The sequence below is a fragment of the Rhinolophus sinicus genome, chromosome 6 (assembly GCF_057876585.1).
Source record: "Rhinolophus sinicus isolate RSI-liver-muscle chromosome 6, RSI-T2T, whole genome shotgun sequence".
NCBI classification, from domain to species: domain Eukaryota; kingdom Metazoa; phylum Chordata; class Mammalia; order Chiroptera; family Rhinolophidae; genus Rhinolophus; species Rhinolophus sinicus.
In genome coordinates this window covers 50,276,400-50,294,792 of record NC_142506.1, presented here as the reverse complement: position 1 = coordinate 50,294,792, position 18,393 = coordinate 50,276,400, and the positions used below count along the sequence as shown (strand labels likewise).

The following is an 18,393-nucleotide window of genomic DNA, read 5'->3' as shown; positions in this document are numbered from 1 at the left end:
GGGAAAGAAAAATGCACTTTAATTAGTAAGTCATGGAAAAAAATAAAAGGTTTTGATTTTTCTGATGGATTTTGTTTTTGACACAAAAAAGGCTCCAGGCTTTTTTTCTTCCTAAGTGTCTTCTTTCAACCATTTATAATATCAAGCTAAAAATGTGTCAGACTAAATTTGTTTCTTTATAGGAGAAAATCTTCTGTATTTTAACATAATGTAGAAGACTATAAATGCGGAGATGTGCAAGTCTATTCTTTATGGAGAATTGGGATGATTTTTATTTGTAGTCTTGTGTTTGTTTGTTTTTAATATAATTCACAAGATGTTTCAAAGCAGTCAAATCTACTTTCTAAGTGCATTAACAAGTGTGAATAAACTACCACATCTTGAGTTTCAGTCTAGTCCTCAGGACTTAAAATCCCTTCAACATTATTTTAGAGATTACATATTTCACCTAAACAAAGCTATGTTCTGTTTTGTATTCACTGATCATTTTGAAATACAGTTTTTTGGTGGATGGGGTTAGCTAACAAAAACTAGTTCCTCAAAGGAAGCTTCTTTTTAGCAGTGGAAGAGAATTTGATGACAAGTCAGTGGATCTGCTGAGGGTTTGATAAATTTTGTTTTTAGAATGTAATACAACAAAAGGATCCAAAGAAGTAAAGAAGATGCATTTAATGCAAATATCCCAAGCTACTCCAAAAATTTAGAAACTTCTAGAATTTCAATAGCATAGTAATCTTACTTTTTTCCTCCAGTTTATTGCAGCCTTGCCCATGAATTTTAGGGGAATAAATGCCACCTCATTTATTTATAGTTACCACATATAAGAATGGGCCCCACAGATGCTATCATAATACCACTTACAGCCAAGTAAAAAGATGGCCTTTCAGAATGACCAAACCCATCTTTCTGGCAAACAAGTGACGGGAGTAATATTATAGAAGAATATTAATGTCAAGAACACTGATAAGGCAAGGGCTGTTTTAAGACACAGGATCACACCAAAGTATACCATATAAAGCCATCCAATCCTTATAATCCCTCTATTATTGTTGTTATTACTATTAATATTATTATTATTTAAATGAGACCCTCTACCAGAGCAATTAGTCTGCTATCTTTAAACCCAACCACATTCTATACCCAAAACCTCACCAGGAAAAAAAAAAAAAAAACCCGCTTGCTACAATATGATGCAGTCATTGAGCTTGTTTATTGGTTTATGTTTTGTTTTTTGAAACTTAGGTACCCTGACATGGACTCAACCTAGTTGAGTACTGGTGCCAGGGGTTGAATGAATAGAAGCCCGCCCCTGGAACCCAGTAAATCCCCCTGGGTCTTGAACAAATAAACAAAGAAAATCTCCAGAGGTATATACAAGAGAAAAAAGATGGCCAAGGTAAGCCACAATTATAACTAAAGATACAAGAGAAGGACAAAATTCCTCAGTAACCTGAGAAGAAAGTGACTTTCTGGGTGTACTATAAAGTTAATTCCCCAAACAGTCATTACATATGAATTACTAATTGCATAGTCTTTTATACTCACACTCTATTAGATATTTCTGCTCACTTTAGAAAGCTCCCTTGGGTTGATGGTGCTGCTTTATGGCTAGTACAGGGAACTAACTGCTACTCTATCCATGTCCCACACACCCCGTTCTTCTTCCCCACACTAGTTACACAGAACTTCCAAATATTGGCATATGTCCTTTTATGATATTAAAAATAAAATCAAGTTTTAAAAGACATCACCCATCCTATCAGAAAAGTCTTTAAGTATATGGAAATTGTCAAGCTCGTAGTGGCAGCTACAAAATTAAATGTCCAAAATTATAATTTTTACTTTAGAGCTTGAATTTTATCAGTGGCAGCAAATACTGCCAGTTGTTTTCCTTGAAGTAACTGGTTTGTTTTGTTTATTTTCAAGAAAATGTCTACCAAATGCCAAGGTATTAATAACCACAGTTTGCCAGTCAGATTTTCAAACAAGAATGGTGTTCAATGAAAAAAGAGCTAGTTTAATTCATAACTTAATCACACAAGTGCTTTTAATCAAAATGTTGTACTTTGTTGTATACCAGAAACAGTTTGTGTGTCCTTTCCATTTTGTGGCACAAAGTATTAAAAAGACATATACTCAGGAGTTGAGTTTTAATAAAATTAGTAATTTTCACTACTTCATCAAGGACACTCTTAAATGAAGCTGGCTTTTTTTTTTTTTTTTCTTTTTCCTGCAAGTGCATGTCAGTGAAGAATTAAAATGGTGAATCAGTATGGTGTCACTGACCTGATTCATGACGAGGCACAAGCATTTTTACGTACCACTGCTTTTGAACCATCAGTACAAATGTTTACACTGTCAAAAAGGCAAATAACATCTCAGTGTTATTATGAAAATAGATTTTACCTTGCAGGCCTCCTTGGAAAAAATTGTAGGGATCCCAGTGGGTCCATGGAGCAAATTTGGGGAAATGATGTTTGGTAAAACCTTCCTGTCCCATTGATTAAATTCTCTTCAACATTCACTAACACACCTCAAGTGACAACAATTCATTGTCTCCTTAAACTTATTACATCTTTAGAGAAGATTGTCTACTCTCTGGGGTCAATTACAAATTTCTTTCAAATATTTGAGAAAACTAAAATTTCCCCCCTCTGTTTTCTGTGCTGTGTTCTATACTCTGATTCTTTACAACTCATGGCATGGATGTGAATTTCATCACAATCATAGTTTCTCTCTGAGTATGTTTCTGATCCCTTACAAATGAGGCACACACAATAGTGTCATTCTCCCAAGTGTGAACTGAAACTCCCATGATAGAGTCTGATTCTCAACTCGATTGTTCCAGAAAGACTGCTCCTGTTAGTACAAGAATTAAGGAACATTCTCGGTGAAGGGTAACCTACAAGCTTTAAGTTATCAGTCTAAGAGACCTCTGAATTATTTTTGTATTTATAGGCTCTATTCCATTTCTTTTATTCTATATTTATGAAATTGATTATTTTGGACTTAAACACAGTAACACATTTATTTATGTAATTTTTTTTCTGTATTCCCTCAATTATTCTAAGATTTCCATAGCTTGAGATCATGATTTTATCATGCTATGGGGCAAAAAATACTTTGGGCTACATTAGTGTGAGAAAGAATCATAAAACAGAGAAGACAAGGCCTGTGTTTTGAAGAATATGTGGCTCTAGATAGACGGAGAGTTACATTAAACTCACTAATTTGCTTCTACATTTGCTCTGCTCCTTGTGTTCCGAGTCACTGCTGAAGGCACAGTCACATACCCAATACTTCACACCATCACACCACATCTTCTACCTGGAGTATGCTTCACCCACATTGGCTTGGTGCCCTTGGTTTGGCTTAGATATAAACTCCTCTGGAAAACCTGCCCTGACCATCTAGATCCTCATTATCGTTAGTCTCTCTCCAGACTGATAACACAGAGACTTGTGTTTACTATGTTTTATGCTGTGCTTATCACACGTCTGACTGATGATGTACATATATGCCTACTCATCTTCTAGTGACAGGAGCTTCTTGAGGAAAAGGGTCATATCTCATCTTAAAAGGGACCATCTCTATGGTCCTACTGGCCAGTACAATTCATGATATATAGTTAACAGTATTTTTTAATTGAAAGATTAAAGCAGACAAGAAAAAGAAATAAAAGACATCCAAATTGAAAAGAAAGAAGTAAAACTGTCATAATTTGCAGATGATACTATATAGAGAAATCCTGAATGATTCCACCAAAAAACTATCAGAACTGATAAATAAATTCAGTAAAATAGCAGGATACAAAATTAATATTCTGAAATCAGTTGCATTTTTATACACCAATAACGAACTGTCAGAAAGAGAAATTAAGAAAACAATCCCATTTACAATTGCATCAGAAAGAATAAAATACCTAGGAATAAATTTAACCAAGGAGGTAACAGACCTGGATTTGGAAAATTATAAGACATTGAAGAAAGAAATTGAAGAAGATAGAAATAAATGGAAACACACACTGTTACCATGTCCTTACTACCCAAAGCAATCTATAGAGTCTATTGCAATCCCTATCAAAACACCAAAGGCATTTTTCTCAGAGATGGGAGAAATAAACCTAAAATTTACATGGAACCACAAAAGACCCAAACAGACACAACAACCTTAAGAGAGAAAAACAAAGTTGGAGGTATCATGCTACTAGATATCAAACTATTCTACAAGGTTATAATAATCAAAACAATATGGTACTGGCATAAAAACAGACACATAGGTCAATAAACAGAATAGAGAACCCAGAAATAAACCCATGAATATACAGTCATTTAATATATGACAAAGGAGGAAAGAATACACAATGGGGTAAGGAAAAGTCTCCTCAATAAATGTTGTTGGGGAACTTGAAGAGACCCATGCAAAAGAATGAAACTTAACTATGTTCTTCACGATATACAAGAATAAAATCAAAATGGAGGGAACACTTAAATGTGAGACCCAAAACCATGAAGCTTCTAGAAGAAAACATAAGCCGTAAACTCTCTGACATTGTTCTTAGTAATATTTTCTGATATATACCCCAAGATCAAATAATTGTTGCCTCTTCAAGAACTATCCTGTTCTTCCACAGAACTCTATCCTAGCACTAATCACATTAGCCTGTAGTTATTTACTTACATATTTGACATCTACCATTTTATTTGACAACCATCCATCTTATGGTTACAGTGTCTCATTTTATTTAGAAGAAAAATCTGTATGTTAAGTACATTATGGATGAAATAGCCTTTTCAGTGTTGGACTGGGGCCTTAGCAATTTGAAGGGGAAATGCTTCTGCATTATTTAAAGGATAATTTAAAATATTATTTTGAACATTACACATTCAAGAGTTTATGGGTGGTCTATATACTACTTGTGGAATCATACATCTTCTAATCCTGAAAATGAACTTTTCAAGAGATATACTTTTTATGGTCCACAGACTTACATCCTACAGCCCCACAGATCTTTCTTCCCCAGGTACAATAAACAACTGGGATATCTTTAAATGCCAAGGGCTGATGGGAATTTGCAAGATGGTGGCCACATACACATAGCAATCTAAAATTCATCTCTAAAGGCTGAACCCGCTTCAGGAATATGAAAATCTTGAGTATTTAAACCAAAAATATGTGAGTAAACAAAAAAATTCAGAGCCAAATACACGAGATGCCATCTGGAATCATTCAACTTCTTAAACAAGTTTACTGAAGAAAACATAATAGGCGTTTTATATCTTTATTAAGAGAACTGACTATTTATTACTTTAATAAATTTATTGCCTAGTTAAATTTTGGTTGTTGCAATCATGGGCAATAAGGAGGAAAGGTGAAGACCTCTCAAGCTAATATGTCAAAATAATCAAATGTTATTACTGTTCGTGCATAATTTCAAGTCACGACCCAGCTTTAGTAATCACCAAAGCTCTTAGCAGGTACTTATTAAAACAATCAACATTCACTACCATTGAAAAATATCTACCTTATATGATCATATACCAACTAAACTTGAAAGTCTTCTACATAAACTATAATATTGCTAGCCATAAGTACATTCCTGTAGCATCAGCAGTATAAAGGGATTTAGAGGAAGTACAGTGAAGATTTATGGCATCGGTTTGGGAAAATGTGTTATGGTTGCTAGCCAACTGTACCATTTCTCTAATGCTTGCTTGCCATCATGGAAAATTACTGGGAAATGTTTAGTATATGTGTCAGAAGAGACTGTCCTCCCGGGAGAGCTGAATAGTTATTAAAGAGTGAATGTGCAAGAAATACTTTCCATACTCTACCAAGCTAAAAAGTTGTTAATCTCCTCACAGAAAGAAGCAAGAGGCAGATCACAGAATATAATTAATATAAAAACGATGGCTAGTAGAGACAGACAGGGTGCTTATAAACAATTTGACACCACACACAGGGATGTGAAATTCATATTCTTCTGAGGGGAGACCTCCTTGGGGACCAAAAGAAGCTGCACTAAAAGGAGAAGCAAACAAGTGTTTCCATTATCAAACAAGGTTTACATTTAGAATTAAAATACAAGAAAAAATAGCAGGGATCAAAGCTAGTGTTAAGCTAACATAAAAGTCACTACAAACTATTTTTTATCCATTACAGATTTATTCCCCATCTACTTTATAAAGAATTTGAGGATAGCAGTAATAGCAGATCTTTTTTCTTCTCTCATCCTCTCTTTCCAAATAGTAGAAATCTTGGATATCTCTTAGTTTCAGGTCAGCACATATTAAAGACAGGCCTGTGATTTATAGTAGGTCAGTAGTTGGATCAGAATTTTTCAGGGAAGTGTGAAATCTGGCATAGGCATCTTTCCATTTGTCGACCCAGAGAATGCAAATGCCTGTTCAAAAGAATTCCTAGTGAATAATTAGGCTCAAATTTATAAAAGATCTAGTAGTCATTACTAATCAGTAATCAGTCATTACTCTCATTCTTTCTGTGCTTCAGGGAAAAGCTGCACTGAGCTTCATGCTTCCTGCGTGTTCCGGCCATCTATAAGAGAATTCCTAGGATCTTATTTCGACCAATAAGACTGAGACTTTCCCCGTCCGTTCGGAGTTGTGCAGCTATATCCTCACTTGAACTTTTACCAACCAATCAGAATGGCTCATTCCAACCAATCAGGGCAGTGCATTATGAACCAATCAAACTGAGAGGATTTGGAGTCTTCATTTGCATGATAACAGACCAACCAGGGACTGGGGACAGGAACTCTTCTCTATATAAGCCAGCTTCACCTCTGTCTCAGTGGTAGATACTTTTAGTTTCCATTGAAGACTATGTTTTCCCAGCCCAAGCTGTAATACCACAGCAGGGCAGAGATCTCACCAGAGCAGAGCTGTGACACTAGAACCGCCTTGCCCGGGCAGCCTTATGTAAGCTGTTACATAGCCATGTGGTATCATGACTAAGCTGTATCACTGTGGAGCTGTCTCACAGACATCCTGTTCCATAGCTGTGCTATGTCACAATTGATCTCGCTTTGAATAGTCTCTCTCCCCTCACACACCCCAAATTGGGGACTTCTTTTGGTGTTGAATTGGTGGCGACAACCTGCAGTCAACACATTCAAGCAATACTTGTGCTCTGAGCTACATATGGATACCACATCTCTTTCCCCCAAACAATTCAGCTTTATGATCTTTTTAAAGGTTGGGACTTCAAGTGCCTTATATTTTATATGAAACTATTATTTCATTTAATGTTAGCACTTGAATTCTTATATAATAATTACAATTTTATATGAATTTTAGCTGCTCAACAAAACTATATTCTCCTTTCAGGGGGTGGGGGTACCAGCATAGTTCCTAGAACTGTACTATGTACAAAAACATAAACTGGAAAAGAAAACGTGTAAGCACAAAGTATTTTTCAAGGTATTAGCATAGACTATCATTTTATATACATTATTTTAATATTTAATTAAATATTAAAAACGCTACTTTAATGTACATGGAATTTTCCAGAAACGGGTCCACCGAACATATTTAAGAAACTTTAGTGACTTCAACTTTACTAAATGTTTGCCATTTTAGAAAATCCTATTAGTAGTGATGAAGCCATTTTTAGCTACTGTCTTCAAGGTGATTACCAATAAATGACAAATTTCTTTAAATCATTATATCTTCTGTTCCAATCATTTCTAACCATTTACATAATTAAATCAATCCTATAATACAGATTGTTTTGTTATTTCTACTTTATATTATAGTGCAGATATTAGATGATTTAAGTTATATATGTAGATAGATTGAATTACCCATCAATTTCTTTTCAGGACGGTAAGGAAAATATTATAACTACTGATTAAAACAAGGAAGCACTGGATGCACAGGACTGAGAATTAATGGATGGTCTAACTGGTACCCACCCAGGATGATACATCCCTCTGTAGGAAGCTAAGTTAGTAAAGAGACTCAAAAAGGAAAGATTAAGGGGTAACACTGGTAGCTGAAAGAGCAAACATTTCAGTGTTAAGTGACAGTAAATTTCAAGGGATGCATTTCTGCATTGGGTCTAGTAATTGAAAACAAGATGAGTAGCTGGGTAAGGAAAAGGAGAAGGTCTGGAGCAGGAAGAAGACCAAAGTGTTTTGAATACAATCTCCCTTTCAGCCTCCTTCCTGGACATATAAGGAGGTAATCTTGGTGTGCACATAGGTGTGTTGGGAAAATGTGAGGTGTTAATTCAAGTAGCTCAACTATGGCCCTCCACTTAGGGTAACAGATTCTGTAATACACCATTAGACACTCGACTTCCTGTCACAATGATGAGAATGCAAGTCCTTGATTCAAGTGTAAAAATAAAAACTAATCGTCAAACTCACTTTGTAGAACATCTGATCACAGTTATTCTTTCTTTCTTAAAATACGTGCCATCATGAAACCAATGATCAAAACCTTGATATTTTAAAAGATATTCTATTTAAGAGAACGTGTCAAGGCTAGTGTTAAAATCACCATAAATAACTTTGCATTCATTTGGTAACAATTTTTTGTAGTGCTCACTATGTGCCAAAGTAATACAAATACTAAGGAAAAAAATAGACATAGCACTTTCATAATATTGGAAAGGACGAGAATACAGAGAAGTGTGTATGTGTGGAATATCTAGGCTAAGTGCTCCAAAGGTGAGGCTTTTAAGAGTCTGTAATGGGAGGACTTGTAGCAGGGAAGATTCCTAAGGAAGGAAGGAATGAGAACTGAAGGTTCAGTAACGTTGACTAGGAGATGGTAAGTGGAAATTTCCTGTCTGAACAAACAGCTTTTGTCAATGCTGATCTAGGAGATTCTGAGAAACAGAGAGGCCAGCTGGCTGGAAGGCAAACAGCTTGTAGCTTGCTGCCAGGTGATGAAGCAGAGACACCACAGTTTTGCATGGCCAGACCAAGCAACCAAGCAAAACCAAAAAATAAATGTGAAAAAGGAGTGCTCAGAGAACCTACTGGCAAAAAGTAAATAGCCAACAACTCTAGAAGCCAAAAGGGAACATAAAAATGTTAACTGTTCTCCAACAAGTCAACCTTTGGATAGCACTAATCAAATTACAGTCTCCTATTAAAATAAGATGAAAAATGTATATGAACAATCCCATGTCATTTATTTCCTCATATTTCCAATGCAGCAGTGTTAATCCTTTTAACTTTCATTATCCAGGAATTCACTAGAGATAGTTGATCTAAAAAGAAGCATAGCTGTAAGAAATTAGTCACTAACTTCATGATTTGGCAGGCAATATCACATCCTAGATGTACAAGAAATATAATTTCTGGGTTTTATTAAGTCTATAGAGTCTGTAAGCGATACAAGATCTAAAGCTTTCCTTTTTAATTCTGAAATTCACCTTAAGCACATTTGCAGTTGAAAATAAGCATATTTGTAGGGATTGCATGAACCAACTCAATAAAAGAACGAAACATGAGAGTATGATAGTTTTAAAACATCTACACGGAGAAAGTCAATACCCCTCTCACATTTGTTTGAAGACACGAATGATTAATGTTGCTTAAAACAAGAATCAATTAAATACCTTTAGGAAGTATAGGAACACAGATGGTTAATCCAATTCATTTTCATTAATGTAATACAGTATATACTTTTGAGGATGCTATCATGTGACACGTGTTATGCGTTATATCTTTCTTCCAGGTTAAAGTTTATGGTACGTCAACTACTACCCTAGGTCAAGATTACTAAAACCATAAAGCATGCCTATGAAATCCAATCCTGAGAAGTGTAAATTTAAACCTCTAATTCTTTCAAGCCTACCTGCTTTCCCACCCCCTCCTTCTAATTGGATTAGAGCTGTTTAATTACAAAGGGATATGGAATTCTTTCGGCCCTTTTAAAAAAATTTTTTCAACTGAACTTCTAATAGGATTCACTTTGAGGTCTAGTTTTATTTTAATATTTAAGATCTTTTTTTTGTTTCTTGACTATGAAATAAAGGAAAAATTGAACCATTATCTGAAAAACACAATTCAACCAACAGTTATGCATGGACAATTTTACATACACTTTTGACTTGATGTCAGTCTTTCACACACTAAAAATAATAATAAAAAAAATAAGAAGGAATGTACCTCAACTACTCCTCGATTCCCTACTCCATAGTCCATCACTTTCCACCTACTCACAAACTCACCAGGCCATATAAGGAGTAGATATTAAAAGTTGGAAACAAAAGATATATTTAACCAATTTTATATGTTAAGTACTGCTTTGAAGAGTCTTTATTATCTGAACTCAATAATAGTCAGTAACCCTGAATAAACTATAAAGATTTTTGGGTTTTAAAAACTCAGTAGGATGTTCTGTATTTAGTAACTATGTGGTTTCACTAGATTTTTGTTCCTCAGTAAACAGGAATTGGGCCCTCAGGATTGTGTGTTTTGAAATTAGGGTGTGTTTAGATTTGGAGACTGCCCACAATTCATTCACAACTAGAAGAGAAAGCTCACTGCCAAATATATATATGCAATCAGGGGAGGGAAAAAAGACTATATTCTAAATAAGGTTTGTATAACAACTACTTCCATCTGTTTCACAGAGATCAAATACAACTACTTTAAAACAGTTCAATGACATTTAAGCATCTGGCACAAAGAAAGCATGTATTTATGGGAAAGGATTCAGGTTAACTATGCGTTTTTTGTCCTAAAGGATAAGTAGTAGAATGCGAAATAAGATTATATCTCATATATTTAATAACAAAAAAATGAGTTTAAACATTAAATGACAATTTGTTTTTTCTAGATAAAACTTTCTAGATAAAATTTAAATGTTCCTCAAATACCATCAATAAACTACTAAAGCAAAATTAAGATCCTATTCAGATACCTTTCAAACACTGTTTCAGACCTGGAATCAAAATTAAGATCCTATTCAGATACCTTTCAAACACTGTTTCAGACCTGGAATTAATAATTACAGTTATACGAACACCATAAAATTTGAAAGATTTCCAAGGAGATCCCAAACCAAATCCAAGCATGGACTTTTTTCCTTCTGGAGACACCTTCACACCAGAAAGACTCGGATCATATGGAGTGATAAGTTACATGTGAGTTACATGCCAAGTAAGAGCAAACCTCTCTAATCCGCAACCCTCCCTACCTTCTATGCCAGTTGTTTGACTCTCAGCCCCCAATTTACCCCCATTGAACCCACTCTGAGATCATGGATAGGGCTCTTAGAATTTCCTTTATAGTGGACGCAATGCTAAACTTTGCCAGTAGGAGGTGCTGGAGGGATACTAAAGGAGGAAGGGGGCTCTTCCTGATTCTCGTGTTTGCTTTTTCTTCCTGCTGCTGCACAATCAGCAGTGTGGGTGTGTGAGGACATCTGGGGGTCCTCCGCTCCAGCTTAGCGCACTGAGAGTGTTCAGAGCCTCTTGGAAACCTTCCAGTCCCAGCCTAAGCCCAGTGACCAATTAGCTCCCTATAGACACAATGCACAGTGCACCTGCACCAGTTATGGCTCACCTATCGCCTGAGGCTTGTTTCCTGGGCTCTCACAACATGGACACTGTATGTTCTGAGCTTTATGCTCCGTGCAGCATCCTGACTCCTGCACGCCCACCCACCAACTGTGGCACACCTGCGACACAGATGTTTGCTTCCTGCTTGCCAAAAGATTGGGGACCCTCTGTGGTCCAGGAAAACCTGGCAGCTTCAGGAATATCTGTACCACAGCCTTAGGGAAAGAACCCCCCCCCCCATCCAAGGGGTTCTTATCCTTCCTTGGGTACTCTCCGTCAGCCCTAGGGTACCAGTTAGTTATCCTTACAACCTTGTACTCTCCCACCACAGATTAAGCATTCATTATAATAAATTTCCCTGTTTACATTGTTCTGTGGTTTCTGTCTCCCATTGGACCCACAATAATAGGCCATCTATCACCCAGAGCCCCACGTCCCACTTTCTGCCAAGATCCACATGTCCATTTGAATGGATAAGTGAAACCTAACATGACCAAAACAGATGATTTCCCCCATCCTTTGCCAAACCACTTCCACTTATCAGTTAATGGTCACCCTACTGCTCCCATTGTTGGGCCAAAATCTTTGGGGTTAACTTTGATTCCTCTTTCTCACAGTACATATGTAAATCATCAGCAAGTTCTGTTGACCTATTCTTCAAAATATTTCCAGAATCTGACTACTTCTCACCAGCTCCACTGCTTCTACTATGGTCCAAGCCATTATTATATCTTATTCCTAACAGTTTCTGACATTCTACCTTGCCTCCTCATAATCTATTCTTCAGCAGTCAGAGCTTTCCTTCTAAAACATGAATCCTCTGATCAAAACCCTGTATTAACTTCCTATTTTACTCAAAGTCAAAATTTCACAAAAGCTCACCAGGCTCTAGAGGAGCTGGTCCCTTCAATACATCTCTGAGCATCTCCAACTACGTTCCCCTCCCTCACACCACTTCATTTGGGCCTTTCCGCTGGCTTAAATGTATCAGGATTGCTCTCACCTCAGGCAGGATATTATCCCTGAGATAGCCACATGGCTCCTCTTCTCATCTTCTGCAACCCCTACTTAAAATGTCATCTTTTAAATAACAAAATATTTAAAATTGTATCCACTACTCTGCGAAATCTCCATTTTCCTCAAATTTACTTGTTTCTCCATAGCACAGAATAGTTTAAAAAAATGTAAGTGTATCTGTTCTAGAACACATTACATTTAAGGACTTTAAAATAATTATACTGACTTCTCATAATGATGGTTCATATACTATTATTATAAGAATCCTCAAATACTGAGATATCATTTTTATGTAATAATTTTTATGTTAAGAACTCTTAAGTGTAAATATCACATAAAAGGGCTATATATTCAATTATTTTGTAAAAGATAAAACAGCAATAATATTGTAATAACTACACAATAGATACTTTCTATTATATTTGGCATTTTATAATAGATATCTTTCTGAAATAGGAGACTCCAATTAACCACTTTCAATAATAAATAGCCAATGGAAAATCACAAAGAAACATTAAACATGATTAACATCTGACCAAATGAACCAAACAGACATACACAGAAATTTCAACCCAACAACAATAAAATAAATACACATTCATCTCAAGCATATGCAGAAAATTTTCCAGGATAGATCACATGTTAGAATTCACAAAACAAATTTGAACAAATTTAAGAAGACTAAAATCATAGCAAATATCTTTACTAATGACAATGAAATGAAACTAGAAGTCAATAGCAGAAGGAAAACTGGAAAATTCACAAATAGGTGGAAATTAAGCAACACATTGACCAATGAGTCAAAGAAAAAGATCAAACGGTAGATTAATAAATATCTTGAGATAACTGAAAGTAAAACCACAGCATATTAAAGCTTATGGGATGCAGCAAAAGCAGTACTAAGAGGGAAGTTTATAGCGATGAACATCTACATTAAAAAAAAGAAATAACACCCTAATTTTATATCTCAAAACACTAGAAAAATAACAAATAACAAAAATTAAAATAGAAATAAAAATACAAAAAAAGGAAAAAATCAATAAAACTGTTTTTTTAAATAAAATTATAAAATAGACAATCTTTAACTAGAATAACTAAGAAGAAAAAAGACAAATAAATACAATCAGAAATGAGAGACATGACAATTGATACCATAAAATAAAAAGGATCATAAGAAACAACTATGAAAAATTATAATCTAATGAAATGGATAACTTAGAAGAAATGGATAAATTCTTAGAAACATATAGCTTCCTAAGACTGAATTAAAAAAATTTTTAAATGTCTGAACACACTATAATGACTTAGGAAAATGAATGAGTAATCAAAAACCTCTCAACAAAAAAAAGCCCAGGACCAGATGGCTTTACTGACAACTTTTACCAAACATTTAAAACAGAATTAAAGCCATTTCTTCTCAAATTCTTCCCAAATCTGAAGAAGAACTATTTCCAAACACATTTTATGAGGCCAGCATTACCCTAATACGAAAGCCAGAAAAAGACTACAAAAAAGAGAACCAAAAGCCAATATCCCTGATAAACGTTAGATGCAAAAATCCTCAACAAAATACTAGCAAACTGAATTCAACAGATCATTAAAATGGTCATTCACCATGACCAGGTGGGATTTATCTCTGTGACACAAGGATAGTTTAATATGAAAATCAATTAATGTGATAGATCACATTAACAAAATGAAGGATAAAATCAAGTTATAATCATCTGATAAAATTCAACACCCTTTCATGACAAAAACTCTCAATACACTAGGAAGAAAGGGAAATTACCTCAACATAATAAAGGCCATATATGACAATACCATAGCTAATAACACACTCAATGGTGAAAAACTGAAAGCTTTTATGCTAAGATCAGGAAAAAGGCAATGATGCCCAATATCACCACTTCTATTCAACATAGCACTGGAAGATCTAGCCAGAGCAATTAGAAAAAAGAGAGGAGGGAACAGGAGGGGAGGAGAAAAGGAAGAGAGGAGAAAAGAAGAGAGAAAAGAGGAGAGAGGAGAGAGGAGAGAGGAGAGGGGAGGGGAGGGGAGGGGAGGGGAGGGAGGGGAGGGGAGGGGAGGGGAGGGGAGGGGAGGGGAGGGGAGGGGAGGAAAAAAGAGGGGAGGGAACAGGAGGGAGGAGAAAAGGAAGAGAGGAGAAAAGAGGAGAGCGGAGAAGGGAGGGGAGGGGAGGGGAGGGGAGGGGAGGGGAGGGGAGGGGAGGGGAGGGGAGGGGAGAGGAGAGGAGAGGAGAGGAGAGGAGAGGAGAGGAGAGGAGAGGAGAGGAGAGGAGAGGAGAGGAGAGGCATCCAAATCAGAAAGCGAAAGAGTAAAACTGTCTCTGTTTTAAGATGATATAATTTTATACATAGAAAACCCTAACAACTACACACACACACACACACACACACACACACACACACACAAATGCTAGAACAAATAAATGCATTCAGTGAAGTTTCAGGACACAAAATCAACATACAAAAAAAAATATCAGCTGTGTTTCTATATACTAATAATGAACTTCCTAAAAAGAAAATTAAGAAAAATATCCCATTTAGAATAACATCAAAAGAATAAAAGACATAAGCATAAGCTTAATTAAGGAAGTAAAAGACTTATACACTAAAAACTATAAAATATTGATTAAGAAAATTAAACATGACAGAAAAAGAAAGACATTTTGTGTTTATAGATTGGAAGATTTAATGGTATTGAGATGTCAATAATACTCAAAGTAATCACATTCAATGCTATCTATCAAAACCCCACCAACTTTTATTACAAAATAGAAAAAATGTCTAAAATTCATATGGAACAACAAAGACCCAAAAGAGCACAACAATCTTGAAAAAGAACAACAAATATAGTGGCATCATATGTCCTGATATCAAACTATATTACAAAGCTACAGCATTAAAAACAGTATGATATAGGCATAAAGGCAAATATATAGACCAATGGAACAGAAATAGATAGCCCAGAAATAAATCCATGCATATACAGTCAATTCACCTTCAACAAAGGTGCCAAAAATACACAATGGGGAAAGATAGTCTCTTCAACAAATGGAGCTGAAAAAACTGGATGCCACATTGAAAAAAATTAAATTGCACTCTTATCTGATGACATATGCAAAAGTCTACTCAAAATGGACTAGCAACTTATATGTAAGAGCTGCAAGTGTAAAACTCCCAGAAGAAAATGGAAGGAAACGCTTCATGACATTGGTCTTGGCAATGATTTCAAGGAGATAACACCTAAAACACAGGCAATAAAAGCAAAGATAGACAAGAGGGAAAACAATATTTGGAAATCATGTGTATGATATGAGGTTAATTTTCAAAATATATAAGGAACTCTCACAATTCAATAGTACACAAAATAACAACACAATTGAAAAATGGGCAAAAGCTATTTCTCTAAAGAAGATAAGCAAACAGCCAACAGGGGTGACAGTGTATAAGTTGACAATTTATTCCCAAATGATACAAAAAAGAAAAACAAAACAAAAAAAAAGTTCTTTGTATTATATCTGTAACTTTATTGTATCTTTGAGATTATTTCCAAAGATAAAAGATAAAATTTCAAATGATTGTGAATATAGTAGTATCGTTCTGAATTTGACAATTTTTAAAAAAATGTATTTCCTACTAATTTATTTGCATGTAAACTTATAGGCATTTATTCTGCTTCATTTGGCAAAATCTTCTGACCCTTGAGCAAAAGGATCAATTTTACTGGAATTATATGGTACATAACCTTTATTTCCCCTAATCCTACCATTTACACTTTGACAATCACTGTTATTTGAAGTTCTTTGCCCACTTATTTTCACAAAAAAAAAAAAAAAAAAAAAAAAAAAAAAAAAAAAGAGGCATACTAGTACTGAATGGTCTACTAGAAAACTCTTTATTCATCAACTTAATGGTGACAAAAAGTTGATGTTAATTAGAAATCCTATTTAGAAATGAGCAAATAAAAACTGTAAAAGAACAAATAACTTATTAAAGGCATGTATCTGTTAAGCTGTGGAGCTGAAATATGAACAAACTTCTTCTGACTATTTTATCACATATTCTTTTCCACCACACAGTGCTGTCTCAGCTCCTCCTGGAAGGCTCTGTCCCATTATCTCCCGGAGGCAAAAAATTCTGTTTAAGAGGGCAGTCTCAATGGAGGTAAACAGGTGTTAACCCAGCTCTGAGTTGAAAGAGCCACTCTGTGTCTGTTTCCTCTTTTCTAAAATGGGTTAGATAAAAATAGTACTTCTTCCTCATAACTCATAAGTAAGTCACTTAGAGGATCAAATTAATTAATACATGTAAGGCACTTAGAATAGTGCTTGGCACATAATAACATTAAATTATTATCATTTCTAAAAATTCAGATCTCCTGTTCTTCAAATGATCATAACTCTTTTAAGAGCTTAAACAACTGGAAAGAAGGGATTTAAATAAATGTATTTTTCACTAATAGGGAATAAGTATTTCAAGTCTCTTTTCATTTAGGAAAAGTCCCCTGCTTTGTTAGAGGTATTTTAATTGACAACTGGGGAGCCTTTATCTACTACTGTTATATAGCAATCAAAAATCACAGATTTTTACCTCGGCATTTACCCCTAAGAAACTGAAGACAATTATAGGCAAATAGGTCAGCATTAGTTTGTCCTTAATGACTCAGAATTCTTAAAATATGTAAACATTTTATATCCTCGCTTACTTTTCAAAGATTCAACCAATATGCTTATCATCACTTTTTATATATATCAGGACACAGTAAAGGGTGACTGGGCTACCAGATCCCCCTGGAAAGAACTGTTAATTATTTAGCACACGACAGTCTCTTAAGTTATTACAAAGGAGGTGGATGCAAGATAACAGCATGGGACACTGAACTCACTCTCTCCCAAGAACACATCAGATACACACCTATATTTCATGTAATTTCTCCTGAGCGACAACTGAAAGCCAATTAGAGAGCTTCTGTACAACAAATTGGTGAGAAAGACCACATAGAGAAGGTTGGGAAACTGTGAAAGCTATTGGGAGATGGGGGAACACTCCAGGACAAAAGGATCCAGGGAGCACCGATGATTATATTGCCCTACACGTGGAGAGCGTGGGCGCACTATCCAAGTTCTTTGGCAGACTTGCAGGATTGCTGTATCGCATCCCCAGCCGCCTCTCCTAGAGCTAGGAGAGAACAGGAGGGTGTCATAGTGTAAACACGGGAGCCACTCCACTTAGAGATTGATTTAGCAGGTATGGCAAGGAACTACTGCGGCTCACTCATTTGGTGGCATGAACATATGGTGCTCCCTGACCCAGAAAAAGTGCAGAACTAATAAAATGCTGCAGTACTCATGTTACAAAAAAAAAAAAAAAAAGAATTACAGGCCAATCTACCTGATGAACATAGATGCAAAAATTCTCAACAAAATACTAACAAATTAAAATCAACAATGCATTAAAAAGATTAACCACAATCAAGTGGTATTTATACAAGGCATGCATAGATAGTTTAATATCCACAAAAAAATTAATGTGACACACGACATCAACAAAACCAAGGGTAAAAATCATGTGTCATCTTAATAGATGCAGAAAAAAAAATCCTACAATATTCGACATTCATTTGTGATAATAAAAAATACTTTCAACAAAGTGGATATAAAAGGAACTTTCCTCAAAATGATAATGGCTATCTATGACAAACAGCTAATATCATACTCAATGATCAAAAGCCAAAAGCTTTCCTTCTAAGATCAGGAATTGTACAAGGATGCCCACTCTCACCACTATTATTCAATATAGTATTGGAAGTCCT

General features: G+C 35.4%; 1 protein-coding gene across 2 annotated transcripts in view; it reads right to left on the bottom strand.

Moving 5' to 3' along the window:
• Nucleotides 1–18,393, bottom strand: part of FMN2 (formin 2) — a 317,737-nt gene that overhangs the window by 118,547 nt on the left and 180,797 nt on the right. The window lies entirely within an intron of this gene.